Source organism: Narcine bancroftii, chromosome 3 (genome assembly GCF_036971445.1).
Source record: "Narcine bancroftii isolate sNarBan1 chromosome 3, sNarBan1.hap1, whole genome shotgun sequence".
Classification (NCBI taxonomy): domain Eukaryota; kingdom Metazoa; phylum Chordata; class Chondrichthyes; order Torpediniformes; family Narcinidae; genus Narcine; species Narcine bancroftii.
In genome coordinates, this window is record NC_091471.1 from 117,681,888 (window position 1) to 117,708,099 (window position 26,212).

General features: G+C 40.3%; 1 long non-coding RNA gene across 1 annotated transcript in view; it reads right to left on the bottom strand.

Moving 5' to 3' along the window:
* Window positions 1-516: 516 nt before the first annotated feature.
* The window catches only part of LOC138756200 (uncharacterized), a 38,323-nt gene continuing 12,627 nt past the window's right edge, over window positions 517-26,212 (bottom strand). Inside the window, exon 4 of the long non-coding RNA XR_011352851.1 lies at window positions 517-783. This is a non-coding gene — a long non-coding RNA (uncharacterized lncRNA). The remainder of the gene's footprint in view (window positions 784-26,212) is intronic.

A 26,212-nucleotide genomic window follows, 5' to 3' on the forward strand; every position in this document is an offset into this window, starting at 1 on the left:
GCAGCTCAATATTGCACCCAATCTTCAATGGAAAAAAGACTTTATTCCCGACATTGGTGCATCTCATCTTTATAGGCAGGAATCTCATAAGCGTCATTGATCTTTATAAAATAAATGCTGACAACTTTGCTTTCAGATCAATTTTTGACACGTGTGAAAATATTGTCTTTGACATTTAGACTAACAGGGGTTTTTATGCACAAAATATGCACACAACTGACATGAGATTGTTTTGGTGGTTATTTCCTGAGTTTGGAGATTAACCTTGGACAGCCATGATCAATTTGGCACAGCAATGTTATTTTTTCCGGCCTTGATGCACAGCTAATGATATCTTGAGCTGTATATTTGCTCTCTATCACTCTCTCTAGCATAAATTGGAATTTTCAGTTCAGCCAGAATTGTAGCTTAATGTTTAAGAAAAAAAAATTGGAGTATATAATTGCTGATATTGGCCAAGTGGAGCCAATTAAAGGATGTCTACTTTTACATCTTTATTTCAATCACGTCTTCCAGGTTTAGTTGCTGAAGCTCCAGGATACTTCAAAACACTTCCCTAGTTGTTCCTTCACTGATTGCAGTCTTTACGCACTAAACACACTGGCACTGTGTGCTGCCACATTGATCATCTTGCATTTGACGGAGATATGGGGTTACTCATGGCATGTGATTCAGTCAGGGCAACAAGTCAACTGTCAGGTACCCAGCACATTGAAGATTTCTCCTTTTCTAGCATAATATGACTTTCTCTTCAACTCCATGGTAGCCTTTAAGGCAGCTGTTCTGCAAAGCGATAGAGAGGAAAAACATAAGCTCTCAATCCCTTCCCAGTGATCAAAGATGGGAGCTTTACACACCATTTCAGATCCTGCTATAACGCATGATTCCGGTGCAAGCCTCCACAGATGTTTAATAAATTCTTCACCAGTCTTTTTTGGGATCCAATTTTTATTAGCACGCTACACAGTCCATATTTAGTTCTTAGAAAAAGGATGAGACCTAGTTTTTGATTATAGTCATAGAATTATAAATTACAGATTCAGGCCTCTCAGCCCAACTTATCCAGCCGACCAAGGGGTCTTCCTGAGCTAGTCACGTTTGACCCATACCCTCTACATCTTTCCCAACCATGTATCTATCCAAATTTATTTTAAATTTACTAATTGTACCTGGCACTTCCACTTCCACCGGAGACTTGTTTCACACAACCACCACCTTCTGTGTGAGAAACGTGTCTCTTTGGACCCATTCTAACCTTTCCATTGTCAACTTTAACCTTTGCACTCTGGTTTACGCTTCTCTACCATGGGAATAAGACTGTGACAATCTATCTTATTTATCCGCTTCATGATTTCATAAACCTTAATATGGCCACTCCTTAGCCTCCTTCACTCCATGGAAATATTCTGAATCTGTCCTGTTTCTCAGTATAATTCAATCCTGCCAGACCCAACAACATCCTGTGATCTTTTTTTCAGTATCTTCTTTGACTTGGCTTCACGGATGAAGATTTATGGAGGGGTAAATGTCCACGTCAGCTGCAGGCTTGTTTGTGGCTGACAAGTCCGATGCGGGACAGGCAGACACGGTTGCAGCGGTTGCAGGGGAAAATTGGTTGGTGGGGGTTTGGTGCTGGGTTTTTCCTCCTTTGTCTCTTGTCAGTGAGGTGGGCTCTGTGGTCTTCTTCAAAGGAGGTTGATGCCCACCGAACTGTGAGGCACCAAGATGCACGGTTTGAGGCGATATCAGCCCACTGGTGGTGGTCAATGGGGCAGGCACCAAGAGATTTCTTTAGGCAGTCCTTGTATCTCTTCTTTGGTGCACCTCTGTCACGGTGGCCAGTGGAGAGCTCGCCATATAACACGATCTTGGGAAGGCGATGGTCCTCCATTCTGGAGACGTGACCTACCCAGCGCAGTTGGATCTTCAGCAGCGTGGATTCGATGCTGTCGGCCTCTGCCATCTCGAGTATTTCGATGTTAGGGATGAAGTCGCTCCAATGAATGTTGAGGATGGAGCAGAGACAACGCTGGTGGAAGCATTCTAGGAGCCATAGGTGATGCCAGTAGAGGACCCATGATTCGGAGCCGAACAGGAGTGTGGGTATAACAATGGCTCTGTATACGCTAATCTTTGTGAGGTTTTTCAGTTGGTTGTTTTTCCAGACTCTTTTGTGTAGTCTTCCAAAGGCGGTATTTGCCTTGGCGAGTCTGTTGTCTATCTCGTTGTCGATCCTTGCATCCGATGAAATGGTGCAGCCGAGATAGGTAAACTGGTTGACCGTTTTGAGTTTTGTGTGCCCGATGGAGATGTGGGGGGGCTGGTAGTCATGGTGGGGAGCTGGCTGATGGAGGACCTCCGTTTTCTTCAGGCTGACTTCCAGGCCAAACATTTTGGCAGTTTCCGCAAAACAGGACGTCAAGCGCTGAAGAGCTGGCTCTGAATGGGCAACTAAAGCGGCATCGTCTGCAAAGAGTAGTTCACGGACAAGTTGCTCTTGTGTCATGGTGTGAGCTTGCAGGCGCCTCAGATTGAAGAGACTGCCATCGGTGCGGTACTGGATGTAAACAGCGTCTTCATTGTTGAAGTCTTTCATGGCTTGGTTCAGCATCATGCTGAAGAAGATTGAAAAGTGGGTTGGTGCGAGAACACAGCCTTGCTTCACGCCATTGTTAATGGAGAAGGGTTCAGATTGTGACTAGAATTGTACACAATATTCCAGGTATGATCCCATTTATATCTTCTACAGTGACAATATAATGACCCATCTCTTGTACACTCAATGCCCTGTTCAAAGAAATCAAGCATGCCATATGTATTATTCATCTCCTCGTTTAGCTGTGTTGCAACTTTCAGGAAATTAAGTACATACCCACAAGTCTCTCTGTTCTACAGCATTTCCCAGAGTCATTTTCTGTATGTCCTGCCTTGGTTTAACTTATCAAAGTGCATCATTTCACACTTGTCTGAGTTAAATTCCATCAGCCATTATTTGGCACACTTTCCTAGTTGATCAAGATCTGTCATACCCTCAGATAACTTTTTCATTATCTACCACTTCAACAATTTTGGTGTCAACCACTAACTCTCTAATCATACCACTGATTTGCTATTTGTTAATATATGACAAACAATAGAGGGCCCGGCTCTGACCTCTACAGCACACTACTCATCACATTCTTCCAATCTAAAAAGCAATCCTTCACAACCACTCTCGATTCATCAAGCCAATTTTCTACTTAATTTGCTCCCTTAAGCCTTGTGATCTAACCTTCCTGACCAGCCAAGCATACAGAACTTTGTCAAAAGCCTGTTAAACTCCATGTAGGCAACATTCTCCACCCTGTCCTCACCATTTCACTTAGTCATCTCTTCAAAAAATGCAATCAAATATGTGAGACATAGTTTTTCCACACACAAAGCCTTGCTGACCCTCCTTAAATAATCCTTGCCTTTTCAAACACAGATGGGCCCTTTCTCTTAGAATCCCCAGCAGAAACTTTTGCCCAGCTGATATTAGGCTCACTGGCCTCGCTTGTCCCTATGGTTCTAAAATAAATGCATAAGATTAGACACTGTCCTGTCATACAGAACATCACCCACGGCTAAGGAAGAGGTTCTGTAAGATTGGATTGTGTCTAATTTCATGCATTTATTTCAGAATTCTCTCCCACGACACTAATTTCCTCCCTTGATTCCTCTAACATCATAAGACAAACTTGATCTAGTCCATGAAATTTATCCACCTTTATATGGCTCAACTCCACCAGCAGCTCTTCTTTCATATGCCTGCATTACTGTTTACTTTCCTGAAATCACTAGCTTCCATAATCTTGAACATGGTAAATATAGATGAGAAGTATTAATTTAAGACCTTGTTAATTTCCTGTTCTCCACATAATAGGACTGCTTCTCTCCCAAGACACCTTTATGTTCTTATAGTAAATCACAAAAATCTGAAGACCTGATCGTTACATGGATAGGAGGGGACTAGAGGGGTATGGACCGGGTGCTGGTCAGTGGGACTAGGAGGGTGGGGATTTGCTACGGCATGGACTAGTAAGGCCGAACTGGCCTGTTCTGTGCTGTAAGTGGTTATCTGGTTATATGGTTGGAGTACAAACACAAAATGCTGGAGAAGCTCAGCAAGTCAGACAGTCTCCTTTATGGAGCAAAGGTAAAGATACAGAACTGACGTTTCGGGCTTGAGCCTTTCATCAAAGTTTGCAGGCAAGCGTCTGAACAAAGAGTTGGATGGGGGGGCGGGGTAGTGGAGGAAGGCGGTGGCAAAAGGCAGGTTAGGTGGAGAAAGGAGGGAGACAGCAGCGATGAGGGGGAGGAGGGTTGGCTGAGTGGGTGAAAGAACTGGAAAGACAGGAAACGTGGAGGAGAAAGAAAAGGCGATCAGGTTTAGTGGAAAGCAGTAAAGTCAACGTTAATGCCATCTGGCTGGAGAGGGCCCAATCAGAAAATAAGGTGTTGTTCCTCCGATCTGTGGATGGTCAGGGTGGGATAGTTCATAAGGCCATGGACAGACATGTGAACATGGGAGTGTGACCCAGAATTGAAGTGGTTGGCCACTGGGGTTGTGAAAAGAGTGGAGGTGCTGAGTGAAGTGATCTCCCAGTCTGCGACCAGTAGAGAATGCCACAAAGGGAATACCAGATCACTGTGGGTGCAAATGGAGAGGAGGTTACTGCACTTCCTCCCCCTGATTGTTGCTGTCCCCCTCCCTCCTTTTTCCACCTATCATCTCCTGCCTTTGCTACCGCCCTTCCCCCCCACCCACCCCCCCCCCCCCACAACCTTTTGTTTGGACGTCTGCCAGCATTTTCTCACACTTCGATGAATGACTCAAGCCAAAAATTTCTATTATGTATCTTTATTTTTGCTACATAAGGGACACTGTTTGACCTGCTGAGCTTCTCCAGCATTTTATGTTTTTACTTTATGCTCTTATATATCTCTTAGGATTCTCCTTTACCTTATCTGATAGGGATATCTTGTGTCTCCATTTTGCCTTCCTAACTTTCTTCTGAAGTATTCTCCCACAACGTTTATAATCCACAAGGGATCTGTTCAAAAACAACTGCCTCTCCTTTACATATGCATCCTTTTTTTATAGACCAGTCCTTCAATAACATCTTTTCTGCCAGGATTTCTTAATCCTTCCTACTTTGCCCTTCACCTTATCTGGACGGCGTTGGCCCTGAAATCACTTGACCTTTAAAAGTTCCCACTTTCCAGACTTCCCTTTATTTCCAAATAGTCTTTTTTGAAATTAAATGTAGAGCAAAATAAGATGCCCTTCTGAACCAGGAGCCCGTGCCCCTAAATAAACCAATCCTGCTACAGCCCATGACATCAGGGTGCAAGAAAACCATAGCACATGGGGAAAAACCATGCAGACACCAGGAGAATGTCCAAGCTCCTTACAGACAGCTCCGGATTCAAACCTGGATCATTTTGCAAACCTTTAAGCTAACTAAGCCTCTTCTAATCAACTTTCAGAAATTCCTGTCTGATGTCCTGAAAATTAGCCTTGCTTTCAATAACTTTCCAAAACTAATAGAATTATGGTCACTAGTCCTAGGTTGTTCCCCCACTGACATATATCCCACCTGCTCATCACCATTTGCCAATTATGGCAAAGCATACAGAATTACATCATGATAGCACATAGAAGTCTTTCAATAATTTTCCTCAAAATTTAGTTTATTTTTCTAAGTTCTTATTATTAATGTATGAAAGAACCAAAGACTTGTTGATCTAAACCAAGGCTTTTATTAACTAAAAGAATGGAGCATATGACAAGTAGGTCGACCAGTCCAGAATGACCTGGTCTGGCTAGGAGCAATCCTTTAAGACCTGCCAGTAGGTGTGGCTATGCTCTCAGCCAATCACAGTCATCCTACACTACAATCTGTACATATACACATTGGTGATAGAATCTGTACTATCCCACTAAATAAGATTGCAAGTGAAAACCACTATAAGTATAAAAACACCTGTGGTCTCAAGAGATTTTTTTTTCACTGAACCTTGTTGCCTTTAATCATAGAGTCAGGTTCCTTTAGATCAGCTTTCAAGACTTTTCATTTAAAACTGTGATGAAAGCCATGTTCACATTCACATTACAATTTCCCCATGAACACTTACCTAAAATTATGTTTTGCTATGATCAGTACAGCAAATATAAACTTTCAAACATTTATCTGAACTGATGTTTCAACCATTTGTAGGGACGCAAATCCCCTGAGCAGTAAGCCCTGCAAAAGGTAGAGAACACTGTCCAGAACATCACAGGCAAAATACTCCCTACCATTGAGAAAATCTACAGGAAATGCTGCCATTGGAGAGCAGCAGAAATCATCAAGGATCCATCCATGTCACACCATAATGCTCTGTACTTGCTGCTCCCATCAGGAAAGAGGTATAGATGCCACAAGATTTGCATCATCAGGTTCATGAACAGCTGCTATCCCTCGACCATCAGACTCAATCCGGGACCTACTTAAGGACACTTACTTTTGCATTTTATTATTTTTTTCCTCTGTGCATTGTACAGTCAGTTTGTTTACATTTCTTTATTTGTTTACATGTGTACATTGATTACAGATTTTTTTTGACTATCAATAAGTAGTAATTCTGCCTCGCTTGCAAGACAAATAATCTCAGGGTTGTATGTGATATCATGTATGTACTCTGACAACTGAACTTTTAAACTTTGAACCAAGAAGATAATTCACTCAAAAAGAAGTTCCATGGGTGATTAGATGGTTGTAAGGTAGAAAAGAACATTAAGAATACCAAGCATAGGTGCTCTACTTTTTATAGGAAACTATACTTGTTAGGCATTAAATTTGTGCACATCTCTTTTATTTTTCATGAAATTATGCTTCCAGAGTCTACTTGTTATATTTGATATATTCGCTGTAGAACATTTTTTGATCTTTTCTTGTTTAACCCTACCCATAAAGATAAAATACTTTAGTACTATAAGTGATAGCATATAGGATTGAACGATTCTCGAAACACTTCACCATGATGTGTCAATGGCATCAGCCAATAATCATGGTGGCACATTACCTTGCTCTTCTTGGATGATGGATGCCCATTTGAAGCAGGTGATGACCTCTGACCACTTGTGAGAGGTTGAATATTTGACTAAACCTCCAACCAATTGTCCCTGATGATCCATTCTGTGATGTAGCTACATTAATCACAGTGCAATATCTGCAAGGGAATCTCACTATCATATCTGCAAAGGATTTATGGCCTTTCTCAGTAATAGTCAATGTTGGATCAGTATCCTTCATGTCCCTGCCTTTTTTTCCAAAAAAATCATCTCAAAAACCACCCCGGATTCCATACACTAAAGTAACATTTTGTTCCCGCTATTTTGGTATCGCCATTTTAGGCATGAACTACAAAGTGCTTAAACTACTCATGCAGCTTCAAGCCTGTGGAGGTGCTGCAGCTGACCAGGAAGATGGCCCACAACTTTGCGGACCATCTGCCCTCAGGTGGCCCATGCTTCGTGGAGCCACCGTCGCTGTTCACTTTTGCCTTGAGAAGGTCAACCATGGCAGATTCCACCAGCAGCCCAATGGCCGTGTTTATTAGTATATGCTGATTATATGATCTATCGGTTGCTTTGAGGGGAGCACTGGGCCTCAATGATTAGGCTCCCCATGCTGAGCATTTGTTTGACAAGAATGGCTCTCCAAAAAGATTGAATGAGGCATGGGTATGGGTAGCAGTGAGAAAGCTGCCTGTCAAGCTCCATTGGCTGCTCGCTCACTTCCACCCTCCCTGTGCCTCAGTCAATTGGCTTCGGGGGGGGCATGCTTGTCAAACGAAGGCTCAGCATGGAGCCTGATCACCAAAGCCCAACGCTCCCCTCAAAGCAAGTGATTGATCATCTGCTCCTCACAACGGTAGACCCTTCCCATTATCTTGGTGACTGGCTTCTCTTCCTCCCGCCCTCGCGCACCTATGGGTCATGGAGTGCCTGTCAATCCTCTCAATCAAGGGCCTTGCAGGAGGAACCTGTACGCCAATTTACCAGTACCCATAAATACACTAAAACAATTTTTTTCCTAAAATTTTGCACTGAAAATGGTGGAGGGGGAGGGTCTCTATGCTAATTGGTCCCATGTGCTGTCAAATACCATATTCCAAAATCAATGATAATGAAATTTTAAAGTAATAGGTGAATACTGTCTTTCTCATTTTTGGATATCTGCCAGTGAAGCACTTTGGAATTGAAATACAAAATTGATGTAGGATTAAAAATAATTAATCCTTTAGGGAATATTACCATTTGCAAATTTTCACAAAAAAACAATGTAATTGGTTTGCCTATAGGCCTTTATCTACCACCACATATAGGAGAAAATTACTTTCAAAAATTACTTTTGCATCATTAATTATTTATAGCTTATCCAGTTTATAAAGATACCTACCAAGTTAAAGAAACATTACATACAGTATGTATAAACAAGGAATATTCTCCTTGAGAAAACACATTGATTAAGTCTCATTAAGAATAATCTTCAAAGTAATCTATCAGACTTTAGTAGAATCAACTTGAGAGTTTTTTTTAACGGAGGATCATGGAAATATTTGACATGATTTTGTCATGCAAATATTGAAAAGCAAATGGAATATCTTCATTTAAAATATTTTACAAATCTTTTTAGTTTAAAATGTTAAAATTGCAATAATATCCCAGTAAGAGACATAATTTCAATTTGAAGAAATGAAATAGAAATTAAGCCTCATGCTTTACCATTCCCCAGCTAATTAAATCTGGGATACTCCAGGGACCTGGTGCCTGAAGTATACTGATCCAAAATTGACTGTTACTGAGAAAGGCCATAAATCCTTTGCAGATATGATAGTGAGATTCCCTTGCAGATATTGCACTGTGATTAATGTAGCTACATCACAGAATGGATCATCAGGGACAACTGGCTGGAGGTTTAGTCAAATATTCAACCTCTCACGAGCGGTCAGAGGTCATCACCTACTTCAAATGGGCATCCATCATCCAAGAAGAGCAAGGTAACGTGCCCCCATGATTATTGGCTGATGCCATTGACACTTACCATGGTGAAGAGTTTCGAGAGGTTATTTATGGAGCAAATAAACTCCTACCTCAGAAAGGACCTGGGTCCACTTCAGTTCACTTATATTCACAACAGATCAAGGGCAGATACTATATCAGGAAGGGATGCACGCACCCATCTGCCTTGATGGGACAGAAGTGGAGAAAGCAAGAACCTTCAAGTTCTTTGGAGTCAACATTTCAGAAGAACTTTCCTGGAACCAGCACACTGAAGCAACGATGGAGAAGAGACCCCAATGCCTCTACTATCTAGGGAGATTGAGGAGAATTGACTTGTCATCAGATTATCAAACTTCTACAGACATACTGTGTGGCCAGGCACAATTCCAATGGCATCTACAAGTTTCTGATGACACCACGGTTGTCAGCAGAATCACAAATTGTAATTAGGAAGCATACAGGAGGGGGATAGATCAATTGAATGGTGTATTGACAACAACATTGCGCACAAAGTCAGAAAAACAAAGGAGATGATTGTGGACTTCAGGAGGAAGACAAAGGAACATGACCCAGTCCTCAATGAGAGCTCAGTAGTGGAGAAGGTCAAGAACTTCAAATTCCTGAGTGTCAACATCTCCGAGGATCTGTCTTGGAGCATCCAATTTAATGCAATCACAAAGAAGGCTCACCAATATCTATACTTTGTGAGGTGTCTGAGGAGATTCAGTATGTCACTAAAGACTCTCATAAACCTCTACAGGTGTACCGTGGAGAACATTACTGCCTGGTATGGAGGTGCCAATGCTCAGAACAAGCATAAACTCCAGGGGGTTGTTAACTTGGCCTGCGACATCACAGGCACCAGACTTCACTCCATCAAGGACATCTACATGAGGCAGAGTCTTAAAAGATGACCCCCACCACCCAAGCCTTACCCTCTTCACTTGGCTACCATCAAGGAAAAGGTACAAGGGCCTAAAGGCAAGCACTCAATGGCACAAGGTCAGCTTCTTCCCCGCTCGCATCAGATTCCTGAATAATCAATGAACTAAAGACACTCCCTTACTTTTCATTTACTATTATTGTTTTTTTTTATTTTATTTTATTTTTATAGTAATGTTGTAAGATTGTTATAAGATGTAGGTTTACTCTGTGATGCTGATGAAAAACACTGAATTTCATGACTTGTTCATCACAATAAATCTTGATTCTGATTCTGATTCTAGTTGCATCACAACCTGGTTTTGAAACTTGACAGCCCAGGAATGCAAAAGGCTGCAGAATGTAGTAAATATAGCCAGGTCCATCACTGGCTCTGACCTCCAAACCACTGAAGACATCTATGTGAGGTGCTATATAATATAACCACATATTAATTACTGCACAAAACCAGGCCAGTTTGGCCTTTCTATTTCATGCCAAACACCTTCTACCATTTTTTCCTATTTTTTCCTGGTTATTACCATCCAAACCTCTCTCATCTATCTACCTATCCAACTTGTCCTTAAGTATTAAAATTGAACCTGTATCTACCACTTTGCTCAGTAGCTCATTCCACACGCCCACCACCCCCTGAGTGAAGAAATTCCCCCTCACGTTAACTCTAAAATTTTCCCCCTTCATTCTCAATCCATGTCCTCTTGTTTGAATCTTCCCCACTTTCAATGGAAAAAAAAGCCTGTCCACATTGACTCTATCTGTCCCCCTCATAATTTTAAATATGTCTATCAAATCACCCCTCAATCTTCTAAACTCCATGAATAAAGTTCCAGCCTGCTCAACCTTACCCTGTAACTCAGACCCTGAAACCCAGGAAACATTCTTGTAAATCTCCTCTGCACTCTCTCTATTATGTTGATATCCTTCCTATAATTCGACAACCAAAGCTGCACACAATATTCCAAATTTGGCCTCACCAAAGCATTATTCAACTTCAACATGACATCCCACCTCTTGTATTCAATACTCTGATATATCAAGGCCAATATACCAAAACTTTCTTCACCATCCTATCTACATGTGACTCCACTTTCAGGGAATTAGGTACCAGAATTCCTAAATCCCTTTGTCCTACTGTTCTCCTCAATTGTCTATCACTTCATGTGTATGACCATTGTTGATTATTCCTACCAAAATGTAGCATTTCACACTTATCAGTATTAAACTCCATCTGCCTCCCCACTCTTCTAACATACCCCTCTGGAAGCTTTGATAATCTCCTGCACTGTCCACACCACCACCAATCTTCGTATCATTTGCATACTTACTAATCCAATTTGCCACACTATCATATAGATCATTAATATATATATATATATATATATATATATATATATTTTCCTTTGGCTTGGCTTCGCGGACGAAGATTTATGGAGGGGGTAAAAAGTCCACGTCAGCTGCAGGCTCGTTTGTGGCTGACAAGTCCGATGCGGGACAGGCAGACACGATTGCAGCGGTTGCAAGGGAAAATTGGTTGGTTGGGGTTGGGTGTTGGGTTTTTCCTCCTTTGCCTTTTGTCAGTGAGGTGGGCTCTGCGGTCTTCTTCAAAGGAGGCTGCTGCCCGCCAAACTGTGAGGCGCCAAGATGCACGGTTTGAGGCGTTATCAGCCCACTGGCGGTGGTCAATGTGGCAGGCACCAAGAGATTTCTTTAGGCAGTCCTTGTACCTTTTCTTTGGTGCACCTCTGTCACGGTGGCCAGTGGAGAGCTCGCCATATAATACGATCTTGGGAAGGCGATGGTCCTCCATTCTGGAGACGTGACCCATCCAGCGCAGCTGGATCTTCAGCAGCGTGGACTCGATGCTGTCGATGTTGTCTTATATATATAAGACAATCAACAATGAACTCAATACCAGTGCTTGAGGCACTCCACTAGTCATCGGCCTCCAATTTGACAACCAATTTTCCACCACTACTCTTTGGCATCTCCCATCCAACCATTGTAGAATCTATTTCACTACTTCAGCATTAATACATAATGCTTGAGCCTTCTTAACTATGCCGAACCTTGTCAAAGGCCTACTAAAGTCCATATAGACAACACCTACACACTTACCCTCAACAACCTTCTTAGCAATCTCCTCAAAAAACTCTAAGGTTTGTTAAATATGATCTACCATGTACAAAACTGTGTTGACTACTCCTAATAAATCCCTATCTTTTCAAATTATTGTACATACCATCCCTAAGAACACTTTCCGTTAGTTTATCCACCACCGATGTCAGACTCACAGGCCTATAATTACCAGGTTTACTTTTGGTGCCTTTTAAAAAGTAGAACAACATGACCTACCCTCCAACACCTTGACCTTGGCCAGTGACATTTAAATATTTCTGTCAGAGCCCCCACTCTTTATATAATAACCTCCCTCAGGGTCCTAGGAAATATCTTGTCAGGATCTGAAGATTTATCCACCTTGATTCTCCTTAAAATAGCCAACACTTCCTCCTCATTAATCTGTATATTGTCTGTGACCTCACTACCAGATTTCCTTACTTCACTTGGCTCAATATTCCTTTCTTTAGTGAATACTGAAGAAAAAAAAAACGTTTAATATTTCTCCTATCTCCTCTGACTTCTCACATCGCCTACCCCTCTGATCCTCAAGGGGCCCAATTTTATCCATCACTATTCTTTTACTTTTAGTGTACCTGTAGAAACCCTTTGGGTTTATTTTTTGCCATTCCTGCCAACGCAACCTCATATCTTCATTCAGACTTTCTAATTTATTTTTTAAGAATTTTTTTAACCTTCTTTATATTCCTCAAGCACCTCATCTATTCCCTTCTGCCTCAAAAGCGCAGCCAATATCATGAAAGATCCCCACCACACTGGTCACAACCTCTTCTCAGTGATACCTTCAGGCACAATGTACAGAAGCCTGAAAACCAGCACCACGACTTTCAAGACGTTTCTTTCCAACAGCTCTCAGACTTTGGAATCTCCCCTTCTATGTTAATCATGGACTGTCTGCTTTATTGCAAGAGACATTTTTTGCATCAGAATTATTAAGAATATTTATCTATTTATTGTCTCTTTTGGTTTAATTCACTTAGGTCAGTATATAAAAAATAGCAGCCCGGCAGGTGCAGCTGTAATGGCAGTGCTGCTTCTGGTTCGAATCCAGGAGTGCAGATATATAATGGTGCTCTGAAGTATTCAACTGTCTGGTCCTAATGCCAGCAAGTGCGTACAAGTGTTAAACAGCCTATTAGAGGAACCTCAGTGTTTTAAAACTAAAAACACCATCAGGTCTGTGCCCAGGATGGTGGTGCCTGTACTTGGCAGTGGCCATGAGGGGTGCAAACTCTGGGAAGCAATGAACCAGTAGAGAGCACCAGAAATGGGAAGAACACCACTCATTGTGAAAGCCAAGCAGAGGAGACAACCGTACAGGGAAAGTTACTAGGGCAGAGGACCAATGGGCTCAGCAGTTGAAGGAGCCACAAAGGCTACAGGTGACTTGCAGTTGGGGGACCCACATGGGCTGCAGGCTGCTGGACTTGCTCATGGGAATTAGGTTTTGGAGCTGAGATTTGGGAGGATGCTGTGGGCAAGAAGTGCTCCCAAAGGGCCTTGGGTGCTGAAGGCTTCTTGATGGAGTCAAAGGTTTGGATCTGGAGCTCAGGTTGCCGATTTATCAAACAGGAGACGGCATTGCTACAGAGGCTGCAGGAGCGCTAGATGTGAATCCACAGTGACTCAGAAGGGACTGTCTTTTGTTTCTCTTTCTCTCATTTTGTAAGTGGTGCTGGGCAACACGAATGGTAACTCCTTGCCCGTCTTACAGCAGTTTTGTGTAATATTGCATTTTCTGTCCTATTACATGATAATAAAGGAATCTTGAATAATGGTTTGTCTTTACAAATATCTCTTTGGCTGAAGCAAGTAGGAATTTTGGTGCTTACATACAATGTACAATATGTATGACAAGAAATTTATCATCATAATCAACTTAAATAATAAAAAATAATGTTTACACATCTGTCTGTGAATCTCGTAGCAGCCAGCACTGCAACTGTGCTCTCCCCTGCACTTTGACTCCGCAGTTCTCAGATAAAGGGTTGTTTGCTTCAACCATGCAAAAAATATACAATTATTTTCCAAGATATTTCTCAGATATATTTATGAAGCATATCTATGAAAAAATAATGTCTCTTTGGGCTGGAAACATTAATAGTTGATGACTCCAACAGTGCACTGAACCCAGTGTCTCTCACCATATTGCCCTGAAATACCCCGTCCACAAATCCACCCCAACATTCATCAACAAATTGATGCAAGAGTCAAGACAATTCTATGAAATAACACTGCTCAGCTGACATCTGTCAGTTCTGAACCTTATTCTAATATTGATCTAAACAGTGGCATAAAAGTTGCCATAGTTGATTTGAAATTCCTACCTCTCATTTATTATTTTCACAGTGTGGTTTTAAGGAAAATGTGAAATAAACTGAAAGGTTTGGGGAAAATCTCTAAACTGATTAAATGCATGCTGAACACAAAGAACAAGGACCATGGTTACTGAGATCAATCATCTCAATCCTCCCATTGCTCAGGGAGAGTTATAGCATAGAGTCTTCGGCTAAATTATGATCAGCTGCTTCATCAATGACTTTCCTTTCAGCTTTAAGTCATGAGTGGGAATATTCACTTACAATGTTTAATTTCTTTTGTAATTCCTTAGAAAATGAAACATTTTACGACTGCATGTAATGAGCTCTGTACAACTTTCAGACAAAAAAAAACAATAAATGACAAGTGGCATGCATGTCACCCAAGTACCAGCAATGACCTTGCATAAGCAAGAGGGCTTAATCGTTAACTGAATTGGCATCAACAGCCTGCAGGGACCATTAACGAGAAAGTTACTTTGAGAGGTTGTAACAGCAGGATGGGTCTTCTGTTTTTGAGGCCCATTTTTTTGGACTACTTAAATAAATATTTTCCATTTTGACAAAATACAAGTCAGAAGTGTGTTGATCGACTGTATTTAATTGTGTATAGGACCCACGGGCATATAAGTCTCCCATTTTCAGTGTAAAGTTTGAGGAAAATATTGTTTCAGTGTCCTAACAAGTACCCAGTAAGATGGCAAACGGGTTCCTCCTGCAAGGCCTCTTGAAGATAACTCGTGAATGTGTGCCTTCACCTCACCTCAATGAAAACCCTCCAGCCTTGATGGCAAAGATGCCGAAGCCTCCTCGCACACAAGCAACAACAGCAACACGTCTTGCTGCCCACCGCATGCTGAGGTTCAGGCCACTTCCCCCCGCCCCCTCCCCACTGTGCAAATGCCGATTGATTGAATGGCATGCCGGGAGCCGTGGGCATGCAAGGGAGGGAGGGAGAGAAGCCAATCACCAGGGAAAAGGGCAGGGCTCACCATCACAGGGAGCAGACGATCGATCACTTGGTTTGAGGGGAGTGCTAGGTCTCAGTGATCAGGCTCCATGCTAAGCCATTGTTCGATGAGCACGGCCCCCTCAGAGCAAATTAAATGAGGTGCAGGGGCGGGGCAGTGACGAGTGGCCTGTCAAGCTCGACATTCACTGCCACCCCTCCCCCCCCCCTCCCCACCCACATACCGCGCCTCATAAAATCTGTTCGGGGAGCTGTGCTCATCGAACAAAGTCTCAGCATGGAGAATGACCATTGAAGCCCAGTGCTCCTCTCAAGGCAAGCCATCCATTGTACCATTAGTGTGTACTACAAACATGGCTATTGCGCTGCAGGCGGATACTGCCATGGTCGGCCTCTCACAGGGAAATTGAGCAGAAGGTGGTCCACAATGCTGTGGCCAGTTTCCTGAACAGCTGCAGCACCTCCACGGGCTTCTTGAAGCTGGGTGAGTAGCTTGAGTGCTTTGTATTTCGATGCCATAAATGGCGGGACCAAAATGCCACCTTCACGTATAGGACACGGAGTGGTTATTGAGGTGATTTTTTGGGGGAAAAAAGGGAGGTCCTATAGGTCGTAAAATACGGTACTTAGTTGGTGAGTGAAAAAGCAAGAAAACACAAGAAATCAAATTTATTCATGGAAAACCCAAGGACATTAATATTCAGTGACTTCATCAATGGATTTCCCTCCATCATCAACCAGCAAGGGAGATGTTCTCTGTTATTTGCACAATGTTCAATTCAATTCACAACTCCTCAGCAAATTAAGGATTCCAGTTTGCATGTTGAAAGACCCAGACAAATTTCAGACATGGGCTGATAATTGGATAGCAACATTTGTGCCTCCAAAGTGCTGGATAAAGCCAGTGTAGAAATGTAACTTGTTAATTTTTTTAAAAATTTACAGCGTGGTAGAAGCTGACTTTGGCCACTTAAACTAGTGCCAAATTAACCTACAATCCTGTACATTTTGGAGAGTGGGAGGAAACTGTTGCACCCAGGCAAAACCCACACAAACATGGGGAGAACATATTAAATTAATACAGACAACACTGGTGAACCCAGATTACTGACACTGTAATAGCTTCACTCTTAGTGTTACACTAACCTAACCACCTAATTTTGCCATTCAAAACTTTCCTGCCAAACTGAACCAGTCCTTTCAATAATGTTGGGCTGAACAAATCAGATGCTGGGTATTTTGAGGCAAATGGCTCACCTTCTGACACACCAATGCCTTTCCATTATCTGTGAGTCAGGAATATGATTAAAAACACTCCATATGCCTGGACATGTGCAAAGCTCTCAAGAAATTTGATATCATTCAAGGCATGTTATCTGTTTGATAGACACCTCATAAACCATTCTAAACATTCATTTCCTGTCAGTCTGCAGTGGCTGCAGAGTGAATCATCTCCAAATGTGATTCAATCAATCACCTGAGCTTCTCTAACAGTTTCTTCAGAACTGCAAATTTAATCATCAAGAACTCTACCATCTGCAGATTCATCTCCAAGCTGCAGACCATATATTGTTGATAGGAAAAGGCTCTTCCATAATCACTGGGCCCAAGTTTTAGAATTCCCTGCATGTGAGGACAGTGGGGACATTTTCACCAGAAAAGACTTTAGCAATTCAAGAGAGTGCCAAATGATCATTTTGGACTGGTAATAAATATCGCCTAAGGCACAGCTATGCATATCCTGAAAATGACTTATTGCATTTAACAAATTTATTCATGAACTATTAAATTAATAGTGGCTATTGGGGAGAATTTGATAAATAAAATTGATAAACAAAATTTCTGTTAGAGAAAGCAAAGAAGAAATATTTGTTGTTATATTTGAAAGTAAACATCTGGCTGAATTGTATGAATTATTTGAAATCTACTTTAATTTTATCAACACATATTCTTAGTATGTTTATCATATTAAGAGTAATTTTTCCAGAATGTACCTCCCAACAAAGCAAGTAAATGTTAGCTGAAGCACTTATTTTATAAGTGATATTGCTACATTTTTCCATTTGTTGCCTTCAATATAAACTTCATTGGCTGATAATCCTGAGATAGTACATTACCAACCAGTCAATTTCCTTGAAGGAATCAGCCTCGATTAGAATTGGCAGGGACAAATGAATCATGAATGCTTCCAGCACAACTGGCACACTTATCTGTGATATTCTTGATATTTTACAAGACCAACTCATTCATCAATTGGAAGCTTTTCTCCTAAAGTAGTCATGACCATACTTAACAGGTGCATGGATAGGTAGGTGGCTACAGGCAATTTGTAAGACATTAATAAACTCAGCATTGATAAACAGCACTTGTTTCATTCTCTGTGCCTTGGGGAATTTGTGAAATGGGTTTCAAATGGTATCAGTTAGAAACAAGTTGCAAACATGTTGAAAAATGCCATTTAATGCCGCTAGTTACGTGAAAAGGATCTAAAAGCGTTGATGGTATAAAAATTGAATCAGCCTTCACCTTTATCCCATTTACCCTCTCATTTGGGAACATTAAACATAATGACAAGCAGCATTTCTCTCAGGTGGAGTTGGATGGAGTCCCTCCAGTGCAACAGCCAGAACATAGTCCATCATTACATTTACCTTTTTGTTGGAGAAGCTATACTTTTTTCAGTTGTATTTTGATCTAAAAACACATTATTTTGATTAACTCTTTGCTAACAGTTATTTAAACTGTTTCATGTTTTAATTTGTTGTTGCCTAATTTATTTATTATAAGGAAATATTAGGACAAAATTTCTCGAGGAAAAACACTATTTTTAAGTTTCATTAACACAGCATACCTTTGGTATATCTCATTGGTGCACATTACCCCAATAGAATACTAATTATATTTTATTTTAAGTTACCTCTATTGCTGAAAACCAATTATACGTACATCTCAATTATAAGGCATGACAACATAATGCAAGAACAATTATTCAATGACTAACTTTGACAACTACCTTATTATCTGTAATTCTGCAGTTGCTATTGCAATTCAAGAGCAACTGGTTTATTTTTTGCCCTTAAGAATGTAAGAAACAGGAGCACAAGTAGGCATTTGGGCCATTGAGCTTATTCTGCCATTCAATGAGATCATGGCTGTTCTGGTCATGGACTCAACTCCACCTACTCTCTATCCCCATCACTCTACTAAGCAAAAATTGATGTATTTTCGTGGTTGGACTTTTCTGTTGTGTTCCATGTATGGTTCCCAAATTGGTTCGAATACTGTGATGTTATTTCTTAAGTTATATGTTATTTTTTCCAGTGGAATTATTTGATATCTACTTTTGTTCTATCAACATGTATTCTTAGTATTTTTGTCATATTAAGAGTAATTTTCCCAGAAATGTAATTCTCAACAAAGCAAATAAATATTAGCTGAAGCACATATTTTATAAGTGATATTGTTACATTTTTCCATTTGTTGCCTTCAATATAAACTTCATTGGCTGATAATCCTGAGATAGTACATTACTAACCAAACATTTCCTTAAAGAAACCAGCCTCGATTTGAATTCATTACTCTCTGGGAAAAGCAGTGCCTCATCATTTCATCTTAAATTTCCACCCATGAATTTCTAGTCTCACTTATCAGAGGAAATAACTTTCCTGCCTCTATTTTTTCAATCTCTTTCATAATTTTATGCTTCTACAAAATTCCCTTTCATTCTTCTGAATTGCAGTGAGAAAAGTCCAAGGTGATTCAATTTCTTCTCATTGACAAATCCCCTCAACCCTGTGCTCATGCTGACAAACTACCTCTGCACTGCCTCCAAAACCAGAATATGTTTTCTCAGGTTAGGATACCATAACTGCATACATTAACCCAGTACTCTCTCCAGTTGCAGTACAAGATTCCAGCTCTGAAATATAAACTCTTGGAAACTGAAGACCAACATTCCATTTGACTCCTTGATTACCTATTGCACTGAAATGTTCTTTTCCATTAAATTTAGTGTCATTGATAAATTTAGATGCACTAGACCTGGTGCCCTCTTCCATATCATTAATGTACATGGTGAACAGTTGAGGGCCCAGCTCCGACTCATGCTTCACTCTACTCACCAATGATTGCCAACCACAGAAACACCTGCTTATCTCAACTCTGCCTTCTATTAGTTAATCAATCTCCTATCCCTAATACTTTAGCCACAACCCCATGCATCCTTAACTGATGGTTGCCTTTATGTGCACCTTAATGAACATCTAGTGGAAATCCAAGTGCACGACTTGCACCTGTTGTGTTATATCCACTGTGCTCCTTATATCCTCAAATAATTCCTGTAAATTTGTAAAATATGACCTACTTTTCCTTGTTCCATGATGCATATGTCTGACGGAACAATTTCTATCCCAATATCTTGTGATTTCTTCCTTTGTGACAGCTTCAACTATTTTATCGACTACAAATGTTAAGCTAACTGGCCTATAGTTACCTGCCTTTTTTAAATCACTTTCACTGTATTCCAATCTGCCAGGTTCTGCCCAGAGTTCAGAGGACTTTGGAAAATTATCAAATGCCTCCACTATAACTTCCACCATTTCTATCGGTACCCTGGGATGCATTCTGTCAGGACCAGATGACTGATCTACTTTTCAGCCCACTATTTTGCTCAGCACCACCTCTTCAGAGTGAATCAGAATCCTCATCTCCATTTATATCCATAACATCTTTCTTTCACATGTTAAACATATCTTTCACCTTGAAGGCTGACATAAAATAAATGTTGAAAAGATTTGGAATTTTGTTCTGAATGCTCACTGCACTGTTACAAGAAAGCTTAATTGGTTCTGTAAAGCACTCTTCAGTATATCAAATTTAATGACGAAAAATCCATATAACTTTCTTTGACCTAAAAATCCTTTGAACATTCTACAGAACTCATGTACCTGAATTCTCATGAGTCTTCAAAATACAGTATATGATTCTAACATGGGAAAAAAAAAAGAAGTGGTGCTTCAATAGTCCAGACAGATCTTTTTGTAGTGCCAAAGTAATTTATGATTTGGAATTAAGGGGAGATTTAAGAATCTGATGGATGTTGGGGGTGGGTGGGGGGTGGGGGAGCTGTTCTTGAACTCAGATGAGCTAGACTTTAGGTTTCTGTACCTTCTGCCCGAAGGAAGCAGCAAGAAGAGGTTGTGACTAGGGGGTACTCTATGATGGTAGCTACCATCTTCAGGCAGCATCTAACATAAATGTCTGGAATGGATGGGAGGTTGGAGTCTGTGATGGTCTTGACTATGTTTTCTACTTCCTGTGGCCTTCTGGAATCTATGGAATTCAAATTGTACAACCAGGACATCATGAAACTCATGAGTATACTTTCCATCTGCAGAAGTTTAATAGAGTATTTGATGACTTGCCAAAACTCTTTAGACTTCTTAGAAAGTAAAGGCATCGCTAGGTCTTCTTCACAGTTGCCTCAGTATACTGGTTCCAAAAGATGTCCTTTGATATATGGATTCCCAGGAACTTGGTTCATCCTGTGTACTTTCTTCCTATCAATGCAGACAGTTGCATGGTCCCTTGGCCTCACTTACCTACAGTCCACAGAAAGCTCTTTGGCATTGATTGTTTTTCTGGCAGCACTCAAACAGATGCTCAATCTCCACTCCACATTCTGACTCATCATTTCCTTTTATTCCACAATTAATGGTGGTATCACCAACCAACTCACAGATTGCACTGGAACTAAACTTGGCTTTGCAGTCATGGATGTTAAGGGAATAGTGCAGGGACCAAGCACACAACCTTGAGGTACCCTTGTGCTAAACATCAGCAAGGAACATGTGATGTTGCCAACCTGCAGTCTGTTGAAGAGGAAGATTGTCTAAAATCTTCTCTGTACATCTCCTTTAAATCCCCCCCACCCCCACCACCCCACCCCAATGCCCTTGCCTCAGTTTAAATGCATGACCTCTGGTATGTAACACTTTTACCCTGGGAGAAAAGATTATGACAGTCTGCCTCACCAATGCCTCTTATAATTTTATAAAGATCTATCATGTCTCTCCTCATCCCTTACACTCTAGTACATGTCAACTGGTATAGCATATGTACAGTAGTCTAAATTCATGAGCCAAAGTACAGATAACTCTAAAGAACATCTAAGTTGTGCCAGCAGCAAGTTGACTATGAACACATGAATTGAGTTTCTCAATTCTCATTAAATATTGCATTCTCAGATAGATATAGACACAATCTTGTTTTATGGTGAACATTTTGTGGTTTTCTGGGATCAGTTAGTGTCCAGAGGCCTGAACCATTGAACTGAGCAAGAGTTAACATATTACCACAGCATCCGGAAAACTTTAATTCATGTAATAATATATATCTGGAACTGAAAGCTAGTGATATCAATGATGGTGGCTATAAAAATATGGATTGTTTTCAAGACATTTCTGGATCACTAATGTAATTCAGGGAAGGAAAGCTATAATTTTCTCCTGGTTAGACTAGACTACCTGCACACCCACCAGTCTGGTGCTCGGTTAGGTATGGTCAAATTATGATGGATTTTCCCAATACATTAACACATGAGAAAATAAGTGCTTGGTTACTTTCTCCTTCATGTGATTGAGAATAAATATCAAGTAATTTCATTTATTTCCTTCTGGAGGACAATTTCATCCCATTAAAGATGGCATAGGATTTCATACTGTACAACAACATTATGTTGAGCATTAGTTCAAATTGTTCTATTTTCTATCTCTTGAAAACAGTTACATGTACTAAAGTAAACATTCATACTTGGCATTTAGTTCTAATCCAAGCTGACACTGAACCCGTGTGAACCTGAGTTATAAGCGTTTGTCAGCTGTTGGATGGTGGGAGCCCCCTGGTATTTTCACAAGGACCAGTTGAGATGATTTATGCAGCTTACAATGCACTGCATTTCCTCCCCAAAGCACTTACGGAGCTTCAATATGACTAATATAGTCATTTTTACTCTGTCTGCATGTGCTCACTTTGAGGTAAGGCCATTATAAATGAGCTATGGAAGCAACAGGTCAAATAGCACAGTCACTGTATCTTTGTATTTTTGGTAAATACTTCAAACCTATGTGTTGTGTAACTTAAGATTCTTTAAATTGATTCTTTGAGTAAAATGAAACTCTAAGAAAATATCTTGAAATAATTATGCGATGTATCCAGGCATTTCAATACTGCCATTCATTTCTTGATTAACCATTCAACAAGTAAAATAGCATAACATTTATTGAAAATAACACATTTGTCAGCCTCATAAGTTGTAATGAATGGCCATGTAACTTCAGACAAAAATATATAACTGGTTATTGCAAATTCATATTTTTGGGAGTTTGGAAAAAAGGATGGATTATGTGGTAATTTTTTTTACAGCTAAAACAATGAATAAGCATCAAAGAAAATCTATTGTAGAAGAAAAATATTGATCTTGATAAAGTCAGAAAATCTATTTCTATTATTCTACACATATCCAATTCCAATATTAGTTTGAATATCACTCTTCAACATTCAATGTTAACTTTGTTGAGAAATCTCTTTTTTTTTCTTAGAGTGCAGAGGGTTGCTAAGAAATATTGTTTACAATCTTAAATATTACTTTGTGTGTTTACCATTGTTGAGATACACCTAATGTGAGGAATATTAAACAGAGAGAAACAAATTTAATTTTTTCTCATTGACTCTTCATGTTCATTATTGTACACATCAGTTTTCTGTATCACTGATATTTTGGTCTTTCTACTATTCAGATGAATTTTGAACATGAGAGATATCAACACTGAGGTCCTGTCCATCCATACTTTGCAATTCCTGCCTGTGACTTGTGGACTTCCTTTGGGTGATCTGGTTTCATCCCATAGTGAAGTGAATTGGATATTGTCTATTTTCACCAGTGTGTAGATGAATTATAGAAACTGATAGGAGCTTATGAGAATGTGTGGAGAATAAAGAAAAATGTGATTAATAGAGAACTAGCATAGATGGGCTTTTGATGGTCATCCTAGACCCAAAGGGCCACATTTTATGCTGTATCTCTTTATTTTTCCATGACTAGAGTGATTCTCTCTTGCTTTAAGCCATGTCAACATGAGTTAAATTGAGATTAATAATATTTGAATATCTTATTTTAAAGGAGGCTTTAAATCATTGAATTGGAACATGGTAAAATGTCATGTAAATGTGTGAAATAGTTGTCCAATAATTTTGACAATTGACTGCTTTTTACTGCTAGCATCATTTTAAATTACAGCAAGATAAAACAGACAACTTCTGACGACAACACAATGGCAGTAAGATTGTCAAGATTTGGGTCTGCCTTAATAGCTGCAAAGTCTTTACGGGTAAGTTTCAGCACTGTGAACAGAAGTGGTCCTCTGTTGCTTCCAATTCTGAAGCCTGAGCTGATACGTTTTAAGCATATTTACCCTTTATTGTGAGCTTTTTGAAGTTTACTTTATTGTGTTCTGCATTCTCAGTTTCTGGATCAGTTTGAATAGCTATGCATTTGGACAAAGTTCCATTCTTTCTAGATGCAGGCATTTTTGATTATTAGGATGCAGTGAACATTAAACTGCAAAGAGAATGTCATTGCAAAAGAGCCCCCTGGCCTACTGTTGTGATCCATTGAGATTTCCACTCATCTCGTGGAGTTGTGACTTACCTGAACAGAATCAGCAGGACATAATCTTATGTAAGGATCTAAAAAGATGGGTAACCATTAATTTTCCATATCAACATCAGTTTCATTAAGCAGCTTTAGTTGAAGCATGCAGTGGGATGTAGGATATTGGTTAGCTAACAAGCCTTTCCTTACTTTTGGAAAAGTAGCACCATTCTTGATCCACAAAAACTTAGGGATTTCTCTCAGACGACATTCTTCCAAACCTCATGAACTTTAGCATGGTGACATTACTGTGTTAATGAACTGATCACAAAATGATCAAACACTTATCTTTGCCTTTGTTCTTTAACTAAATCACTTATGATTATGAATAATTAAAAATCTATGTTTAACATTTCAAACTTTTGAACTATTCTATTATTGATCAAACATTATTACATCGGTGTTTAAGGATCTGAAATGGAATATTAGTTCAGTTTACAAACATCCAGAATGAACTGATAATTCATAGTTACACTGAAACCCAGAACTAAGGGTGGCACGGACTGCGTAATGGTTAGTGTCATGATAATGAATATGTATGAGATGTACCGGAAGTCACGTGGTATGAGAGGGAGATAAGAGCACAAGCAGGAGAACAAAGGAAACTGGAAAATAAAGACTCGGAGAAGTTTACCTGATAAAACTTGTGTTTGATGTTTTATTAACTTCACATTTCGGGCCACAAATGTGACATTGGCGATGAGGATGAAAGAAGCTTGAAGAAAATTAAAGACTAAACAAGATTACAGAGGATTAAAGAGAACTTCAAGGTGATAAGAATTTTCTCTTTGGCTCAGTACTTTTGGGGCTGGAATATTTCCTCATGGCTGGGGCAGACGGTGGCTTTCTAACACATAGTGGAATTGCTCATTTTGACCGAACGGGTGATGCAAGCACTGTAAGTGTGAAGTGGAAGGCAAGGCTGGAAGAATTTGAATCCTACGCCGACAGTCATGGCCTATTTCTAGATACCGGTACAGTTGAACAAAAAGCGCAGAGGAGGGCATTACTTCTTTTCACTGCTGGTCCTGCAGTTCGGGAAACATTTAAGACACTTTTGAATACTGGAAGAAAGGATGAGTACCAGAAAGCGGTAGATGCATTAAATGCACACTATGTAGTGACACCGAATGCTACATTTCAACGCCATTTGTTTCGGAGAACGAGACAAGAAGATGGCCAGACAATTGCTCAGTACGTGACGAGACTACGCCAGCTAGCTGTTGGATGCAATTACATGCCAGCTGATTTGGACAACCAATTATTGGATCAAGTCGTACAGCACTGCAGATCAGATAAACTCAGAAGACGTCTACTGGAAAGAGGGAGTGAGTTGGAACTTACTGATGCTTTAGCCATTGCTACTGCATTAGAGGCTGTTGAAGGGCAATTTCATACCATGACCCTGAAAGACAACTCAAGCCAGCAAATTAAGAGGCTCTCACATCGCCATAACCAGCCAAGATATACGTCGACACAGGACGTGGAGTGTTATCGATGTGGAAACCGAGATCACTTTGGAAAAGACCCATATTGCCCGGCCAAAGGCAAAGTTTGCAGAAAGTGTGGAGGTAAGGACCAATTTTTAAAGAAGTGCAAAAGCAAGTCCAATGCAGACCAGAAGAGGACAAGTACAACTTCCAAAGGCAAAGCCTGGGGGAAAGGAAAGTATCCTGGAAAGAAAGATACCATTCGCCAGATAGATGGTGATGATGATGATACCCAGGAGGGACAGAGTTGTTACCAATTTACGTTGAATGATGTACATCATGAGAAGATCCCAGTGATCATTGGTGGAGTGACAGTGCAGGTCATTGTAGACTCAGGCAGTGACAGTAATGTGATTGATCGACATTTATGGAAGAAGTTGAAAAGGAAAAAGATCATCTGTACCTCAAAGAAGTGTTCCAAGAAACTGTATCCATACACAGCAACCAAGCCTTTGCAGACCATTGGATGTTTTACTGCAACTGTTGAAGCTGGAGATAAGTACACCGAAGCAGAGTTTATGGTCATAGAAGAGAGGGGAGAACCATTGCTGAGTAGAAGCACAGCGCAAGACC